Consider the following 8514-nt stretch of genomic DNA (forward strand, 5'->3'; position numbering starts at 1 on the left):
AAAGTTCTTGTTGCCTTCCTACTTTCATTGTGAACCTGCCACAATTGTGTGTGTCTCTTTTGTGGTTTTGCCTAGTTTGATTTGTGTGTTTTGGGGCTCTCTTCATGATGTGATGACTTCCTGAAACTGAAGGTTCTGAAATTAGGCACAAATGTGCACATTGTCTTCTCTTTCTTTCTCTCTCTTTTGTCTGTCTTTCTTCTCCTTAATTTCTTTAAAGTTGGCAGTAATTGAGTATATCCCATTTCTTCCAGATTTCCTTGCAGCACTGCTTGGTCCAATTTTAGGAATTCACCATACTTGCCATATTTTTAAATTTCACTGACATCTCTAAGCTGCCCTAGGAAAATCAATTATGCTGAGCTGAAGTACTCTGGGATGAAAGCTTCTTCCCTCATCCAAAGCACCCTAGGAAAACACTTGCCGTCTTCCAGATTCCTAGACTAGAAGGCAATTGCTGTCCCCTAATCAAGAGTGATTAGTCACCTCTAGTAAGCTTAGAGACAAATATCTGTTGGAAATCTTAGAGGAAATCAAAAGCTTGTTCATAGGCTGCTAGGGAACCATCGTGACTGGACTGAGAGATCTCTGTGCTGAATTAATTGCTTGTGAATTATGTAAAGTGTAAAGCCTGAGAATATTATCTCTGACATAAACAGACTGCTCACAAAACAAAGTATTTGGAAGTAGGGAGATTTGCTATGTAATTCCTGTTACTGTGGTGAGATGGAAAGCGAGATAAAGATTATAACTGCACTCCAAGTTGTCCAGTTGGAATAATAATGCTAAGACCTAAATATGTAACCCAGTGGCAGTTTTAAGTACTCTCTTGGCAGTAGTTTGAAAACTAGCAAATAATAATTAGTCATTAATAATCTCTAGTATAACTTGATAGCAGACAATAAGCCAGATGCCCTTTTCCTTGCTCATTGCTGCTCATGGAATTAGCAACACCTACATCCTAATGTTCAGCTTGATTGTTATTCAGCTTGCAAAAAAATTTCCAAAGATCCTGATCTGATATGGGTTGGGGCCCATTAATTTGTTTAATTAGTTCACCTTTCTCACTAGCTATAGAGCTTAATGAATTAAAAAAACAAACAAGCAAAAAACAATGAACCTGGGCTTTTGAAACATTAGGTATGGATAAGTGTGCAATTATTTTTTGAAAAAAATCCTGCAGCTACCTTTTAGAAGAATATATCATTAGCATTAAACACAGATATTCAGTTGCCAGGACTTCTGCCTAGAGCTAGCTCTTTATTTTCTTTTATGTTCAGACAGTTTAGAGATGTGTAGGCAACGAGGTCTCTATAGAATAAATAGAGGTTGAGGGAATAATGCTACAGCTTAGGTAGACTGAACTGACAGTAGCTTATGTTTAACTGTCTGTTGCTAACAATGCACAAAATATGCAGCAGTGTTTTAGGTGACCCCACAAATAAAAGTAAAATTATGGAAAAATGATAAATATCTATAGTGAAAAGGAGCAAAATGTACATAGATCAGCAGTACAGTGATGAAAATTGGCACTGACCCAGGAGTCATGCCAGTCTGAAGGACAAGAATGTCTTGGGAGCCGACCAGGGCAAGGATAGATAAGCTATTGTCTTTGTCCCTCAGCTGATCAGCCAGCTGGCAAAAGTGCTTAGCCCCTGTTCGCCGGCTGCCAGCTCTCCATGGACTGAGTGGTGCTGCTCCTCAGGAAGGATCTGGCAAACAAGGCACATACAGCCGGGGGCAGGTCAAGAACTGGAGCACCGTGATGGAGTACACACTCAAGAAAGAAAAGGCTTCAAGGACACTCTAATCCTGCACACACACCAAAAAAAAAAAAAAAAAAAAAAAGGGAAAAGAAGTGCTTTTCTCAGTGAATGATGAACCTGAAGACTGTTTTGTCTGCAAATACAGGTAAAGCGATTGGGGAATTAAACCCAGCTTCATTCTCACCCAGTCACAGTAGTCACACATTATATGTGTATTCCAAATATGTTATTTCCACACTTTCCCTTAAAGAATGCTGATTGAAAAAAAAAATTTAGATGGAGAGAATATGCCAATATGGAAACAGATAGGACATTACTTTCTTCTTTTTTTTTTTTTGTGGTTCAGAGCGGTGCCACACCTATAAAACCATTATCCAAATACCTACAGAACTGAAGAGCAGTGGGGATAAGATGATATAGTATTGCAGCAGGACCTACAAGCTTTCCCATTAATGAAGGCTGGGAATCTCAATTATTGTTCTTTAGCCTGCTTGAAACTTAAGCAAACCTTATCCATGCCACGTGTCTGCCTCAGGCTGAAAACCTCTAAAACTTGTCAGCAAGACCTCTTCAGCCATTTCTCAATAACAAATTAGAGGGAAAAAAATTACTGTCCCCAGTCAATGAAAAAAGCCTTTCTTTTGACTGGAAAGGTTTGAACTCCCACACTCGGCAGCAGGATCTTGAAAACTGACACAGTGGTAGCACAAATCAAACTTTACATATCCATAAAAAACTCTTAAAATTGGTCAGGGCCCTCTTACACACCTCAGTTCAAACATTAATTTTAGCAACTGGCAGTTAAAATCAGCTGTAGTTACAGCTGATAGTTACAACCTAAATTCCATCATAATCTCCACATAAATTAGACTGAAACTATTATTTACTTTGGTCATAATATTACCTACTCCACTGCATGAGCTCATGGTCTGTTTAAGGCACAGAACAGCACTGAGGCCAACACAAAATACAGTAAGTGTGGTTAGTTTCCTTAAAAATCTTTGTCAGAGAAGCTTGCCTTTTTAAATGGGAACAGAGAAAGGAAAGGGCATCTTCATCTCTCCTGTCATAGCTGTGAAACTCTGCAGCAAAGAACGCAGCAGAAAGCATCTACATTTTCAGCTGAACCTGTGATGAGTGAATAAGTATGATGTATGTTTACGTTTACATGCATATGAGCTGTATTTTCAGGTCTGGTGTAATACTGATCTTTTTCATTCTGTGTCCCACCACAAAAACTAAGAAGCTGGCTGCATGTGACAAAGCTCATGCACATGAATAACCTCTAGAAAGTGAGGCGGATGGGATGACTCCCAGTGTCTGAAGTTCCGCACTTGCTTAGATATGTCAGCAGAATGGGCACTTAGTATTACATAGTTTAAAGAAGGCCACAAAACGCTTTTTGTTTCAATTTTTCTACTTTGCTCCATGTGTAAGATAGAACAAATGCTGCTGCTTTAAAGGGTTGTTACAAATGAAATAAATTCTAGATAATTAAAATAAAAGATGTGGATCAACATGGATTTCTTTACAGTAGTGTCCCATTTTCACTCTTGTCACTCTAAGTATCTATGTAATTTGGTATCTGTGTTTCCAAGTCACATCTTACTTTAGTCATACTTGTGTAGCAGCAGATATTGTTCAGCGTGGTACAGGAAAAGTATGCTTGTCAACCAAGATAAGCTAAGAACGATAAGGATTTTAGATGAGAATGACATAAAACATTATGTTGTCTCATCGACATAAACATAATTGGGAGTTTCTAGTGCTTTCCAGTACTTCAGTTTCAGAACCGGTTTAAAACACATAAAAAGTGTTTGCCTAGGGCAGCTCCTATCTGGTTGGTGCCTACGGCAGAGTCCACCCTTGCCCAGCTGGAGGTGCTAACAGTTGCTGCTAGAGTAAATCCTCTCACCTCACCCCTACCTTCAGCTGCTCACAGCCTTGATATCTGCCTGTAGGTGCCATTAGTTAATCACCACCAGGTAGGCCATTGACTAGTCTTCTATGTTGATGAGATATCAAAATGACCCTGACTTTGTGGAAGAGATCATGTGAAGGCACTGTGGATGGAAAATAAGGGCCTTGCGTGGAAGAACTTCTGTTCCCTTCCTAGCACGTGGCTTGGGAGTACTGAGGAAAATGGGGGGACGACTAGTGAATGTTGGAAAAGGTGTTGGGGGAATTTGGGGAAATAAGGTCCTCTTAACAAACTGGAGTGAACAGCTAGTGAGGGAAGAAAGAGTTTATGATAATACTTCCCTCAGTATTTCACAAACTATTCTGTCTTGCTTCCCTGCTTCCCAGTCAACCGCTGTCCTCCCTCCTGGCCCTCAGTTTTCAGACTTGCAACGATGCTCTACAAGTACCGCTATTTTCCCACAAATCTGCCTGCCAACGACACTCCTCGGGAGCATTGCTGTGGTTCAATACTAGAGTACTGAACTATTATCTTCTTCAGAGTGCTGATAATAAAGGCAAAGGATTTACCATTCTCATATGCAAAGAGGAAAAAAATAAATATTTGCAGTGGAGAGGATTCAAAAGCTGTTTCTCTCAGTCTGTTGTCTGCCTAGATGTAGATTTACCAAACGAAGGCAAGGAAGAGTTCAGCAGATCTTTAGCACTTTCACTACTGCCTGCTCCCACATCGTGTGTTGCAGTCACAGCCAGAGGACAAGACAGTCTCTCAGTCCCTCTTCTTGCCCCAGCAGTATTGTATCCATTCACCTCCTGATTACCGCAAAGGCACAAAAGACTTTTCAAAAGAACAGAACGAATGATAAAACAAACATAGCCCAGAATCTGGTGAACAGGAAGCCTGTAAATGGGGAACAAGTAAGCTCAATTGCCATGTAAGATGGCAGTCCAAGCTCAGCACCATTTATTTGCATAGATTACAGATGAGTTAGTTTGAGGAAGAATATCTTATCCTCTGTGCAAGACCATCAGGCCTCGTGAGAGAGGCCTCTGTGATCATCAGGGCTCTCTCCAGACATTTGCCAAAGACTGGCAAACGTCACTGTTCACCGTGACTTCCTCATGGCTGGTTTCTCTTCCTCTTCCAGACAAAAGCATTCATCTATTACTCCATTGTCTACACCATTATTTTATGGGTTTTCATAAAAGCTTGATATTTATTTTTCTAGATTTTCCAATATATATTTAGGGGTTGTTTAATAATAGTTTTGCCTGCAGGCGTCCAAGATGCATTTTACAACTGACACAGAGGCAGTACCTGTATTTCTGCAACCACATCTTTCAAGTAGAATTGTCCTATATGTAGGCTGTGTGTATATTACAAGTTCAAGTCCACATAATATAGTTAAATTTGTGGTCAGGAGACAACAGTATATCGTATTGCCTTGTAGGAAGTAAAGCCCCAGACAGGCTAATACTAACATATAATCTTAGCTTTCCGTTCATGGGTGGTCTCACACAACTGAAAGAGCATATTTTCAGTGGGTAAAAACTAAGCATGTGTTTGCAGACCATAAACTCATATATGAGTTTCATGTAACTTTAATTCAATCCTCTTGTATATGTGCCCTATTGCCCAGTGTTTTACTTGGCCACAGGAGTATTTTTCCAACAGACCCCCAGCCTTGCGTGCTTACCTTGATCTCTACTGTTTCTATGTTACTGTCACTAAAAGCAGTACTTTGGGACATTTCCCTAGAAAACCACTGTTAAAAGAAAGCATTCAGTCACCTACGCTGCTCCAGGCAGTACAATCTCTCTGTTACAACAATACTGTTTCACAACACAGGGGCTTTTTTTCCCCTTGACTATTGGGAAATGCTACACAGAGCAGAGGAAGTGTTCTGTCAATCGTCCACCTGATCAGAGAAATGCGTGGAGATCGGTAACATGGTGCGCAAATCCGCTCAGTCGTAGCATCCAAGCAGCTGTGCTTCTTCACCCAGATACAGAGAAATCTTCCATGTGCCGTGCTTCTTCCACTTTTCCAGCTACTCACACCACCCCTTCAGCTATGAATTTCACTTCTAATGCAACTACAGGGGTGAGTACATGAAATGCATCCCTGTGCTTCAGCTTTCCTGGCCCGACTAACTGGCTGAACCTGCTGCTGTCCCTTCCTCACCGCAGGCTGACAAGAAGAAACATGAAGAATTCCTCATTTGCTTCAGAGCAGAAAAAGCTCAGAAGAATGGGAAGGTGAGTATGAAAGGGAGAAATCATGAAAAAAAAAACTAAAAAATGAAAGGCCTAAACCAAAGTCAGGTGAAGAACAACATTCAAGGAAAAGGGAAATAAAAATAGAAAACAAAAAAAAGACAAAAAGGGAAGATATTGAAGAATTACAGTTGGTATGGTGAAAATAGAAGGGAGATAAGGCAAAATGGTGATGTAGAGGAAGTGGAGGAGAGACTAACATGGGAAAGATTATAAGAAGCAGTCTTGAAGGAAGAGAGATACAAAAACACACTAAGGATCTGAAAAAAATGAAGCTACAATGTCATCTTACAAGCAAAGCTCTTTCACCAGTCCTTTGGAATTCATCGTGTAATGATCATCAGGCTGTTAAAAGTTCTGAAACATTTCCAGTGAGCAGCCAGTTCCTCGAACCCAGCTGCTGTCAGAAGCCAATGTTCTGACATGTGGATAAACTGATAATTTAGCAAAGGCCCCCAGTGGATGGGCAGGCTAATACCAGCAAACAGCAACTGTAAAAAAAATGACTAGTTTTTATTCAGACCAGCCTCCAGCCTTCAGGTTCAGAGGATACCAAAAGCCTGTTTTGTAAGATTTACATTTTCTCTTCCTCATTCGTGATATCTCCAGTGCAGGGAAAGAAAAAAACAAATAGCTTTTACAATTGTTATTTGAAATATGAAGCAGGCATCTTATTTAAAGGCAACAAACCAGATAAGCTAGTTAAAATGGCACAATAATAACCCTTTCCCGGTCTCCCAGTGTAGGCAACTGAAGGTAAAATATAATAATGTAATCCCAATTACTGTACCATGATGCCAACAACTCTTGTTCAATAGAGGATTTTTGCTGACATTCAACTGGTAAAGGGGAGTCAGTTAAAAAGTAGAATTACATGCAAAAGACCAAAATTTAGCTCACAGTATAGGGACTATCTGCCCTGCACTAGGCGGATAGTGATTATACTTTATTCTATAACCTCGTGCATGGTTGATTATACTGCACCACAGAGAGAGAGAAGAGTAATAACAGGACTGCAAATGACTGAATTTTGCCAAGCTGTTCCACACAGATATCAGCCAACTTGAACAACATGAATAATAACAAAATTAAGGCAAATTATTAGTTCAAGCAAGATCCACTGCTATATGTTTGGCATGCTGTAATGTAATTAGAACTGATCAAACTATTAATAGTGGAAAATTATCAGTCACATTTTGCCCTTGTTTCTGTTAGTGACTCTTCTGTGAGCAGATCGTGTCTTTTATAGACTTTGTTTTCAATGTTAGTTCTAATTGCTCAAAATCAGTATGTGAGCCTGAAAAATTAACCTACAGGCTTCTTTTGTACTGTTGCTACCAAATTTCAAGTACACTGAAGTAGTTGTATTCAGTTTACTAACAATAGCATGGTTGCTCACTTAGTTGTCTGATATGATCTATGTTCCCCTACAAAACGAGGAGGAGGAATGAAGAAAGTAATGGGAGTAATGAGTTTCTATGGCATGTAAGACAAAGAGGGTAGTAGGCAGGCCTAACAAATGGTAGGAAATGCCTAAAATTTCCACACCATCTATGCAAGGAAAAACAATTTATCTAATGTTATGAGAAGCCTGCAATTAGAACAATCAAGTATACCACCCTCTGCCATATAATGGCAGAATGTGCCTGGTAATCAATCAACATAACTCTCCTGTAAGATAGGAAAGCACTATAATCACCATCTGACAGGTAAGGAATGAAGACACAAAGACTACATCTAAGCCTGAGGAACTAGGCTTCTGCATCCATATTAGACCCCAGCCACATCTTTTTGTGAGCGTGTGACAATTCACTGCCATCCCAACTGGAAGAAGGAGAGAAACTTGGGCACCTGTGTGGGGAGAGATCTTCAGTGCATGCCAGCCAGATCCCCAATCTGAATGGACCATAGCTGTGCACGCAGACAGACTATCAGTCTAGATACAGCTAAAGAGGTTTACCAGAACCCATAGAGGTTAAAGTACACGCACCTGAAATAAGGTGTCTCGTATTCATCTTCAACCTCCCAACTAATGACAATGTTTCTTGTTTATCTCATCTCTTGCCAGAGAACCTGTGCTACCCTGTGTCACCCTCCATCAAAAAAAACCACCTAATTTTTGAGTAACAGTCTTCCCTTAATTTATATTCTGAGGTTACTACTTCTGCTGGAAAGTAAATACTAATTAGAACAATTGTATTGAAGTTAATATAGCATGACAGCTTAAACTAATAAATTTAATCCAAAATTGCTAAATATGATTTTTCTCCAAGAAGTCTAGCTTTTTTTGCCTCATTTTGCCAAACGGTTGTTCTCTTCACCCACTTCCATCTACATTGCATGCATCAACTTTGTGTGACATGAAGTAAGCATGCTTCAAGCCAACTGAGAAAGTCTGGATTATTTTACTCAAGCTGCTAATTAAAAGCATAGCAAAGGAATTAGTATATACAATAAAATACTATAAAATGAGGAGCAACTGATGATTGTTTGCCAGATCAGTTACCAGATGTTTTAACTACTTTGTTTCCTGTCGGAGGCATCCCGTCAC

The sequence above is a fragment of the Platalea leucorodia genome (assembly GCF_965183815.1).
Source record: "Platalea leucorodia genome assembly, chromosome: 3".
Lineage (NCBI taxonomy): Eukaryota > Metazoa > Chordata > Aves > Pelecaniformes > Threskiornithidae > Platalea > Platalea leucorodia.